Source organism: Bison bison, unplaced genomic scaffold (genome assembly GCF_000754665.1).
Source record: "Bison bison bison isolate TAMUID 2011002044 unplaced genomic scaffold, Bison_UMD1.0 scf7180017848609, whole genome shotgun sequence".
NCBI classification, from domain to species: domain Eukaryota; kingdom Metazoa; phylum Chordata; class Mammalia; order Artiodactyla; family Bovidae; genus Bison; species Bison bison.
In genome coordinates this window covers 3,969-4,668 of record NW_011479182.1, presented here as the reverse complement: position 1 = coordinate 4,668, position 700 = coordinate 3,969, and positions in this window count along the sequence as shown.

The following is a 700-nucleotide window of genomic DNA, read 5'->3' as shown; positions in this document are numbered from 1 at the left end:
AGGAGAAATAACCTCATTTACTCCCTCTCCTGATTTATTATTGACATGGTATTCGGAGATGTTCAAACTATAAAAAAGAGCCTTTGTGCATTTCCTTTGAAAGGAGAAGCTCTGTAAAGTAGGTCCCCTGAAGTATTAAGAGCTGAATGCTTTCAAAGCCATGTTTTACTTCCTCGTAGGTAGTTATACACTTGTGATTAAAATCACTGTGATGAAATCACAGAATGTTAGAACTGAACAGAATCTGGATGATAGATCTACTTCTGCATTTTATAGATGAGGACTTTTAGGTCTAGAAGGTTAATTAGCTAGTTAGTAACAACAAAGCAGGTCCTAGAACTCAAAATGTCTAGACTCCCAGTCTGGGGATTTCCCGTGAGGGAAAATACTTGAACCCTTACAACTGTATCTCACCATCACAGGCTGTAATTACATTTGGCTCACTGGACTTAAAAATACCATACAAATAGAGCTCCAATTACAAAAAAAATCTTGATTGATACAAACAAGTGCAACAATCGACTGGCCCACAGTCTCCACCAAAGGCCTGAGGCACTACATTTTTATTCTTTTTAAGTAAAAAAGAAACTGTCATCGTCTGGGCTCTTTACACAGCTGGATTCCTGTATAAATCAAGCCAGCTCAGTAAAAGCTTACCTAGATGACATCCAACACCTTTCACTCCCTCTCAGCCAGCTGG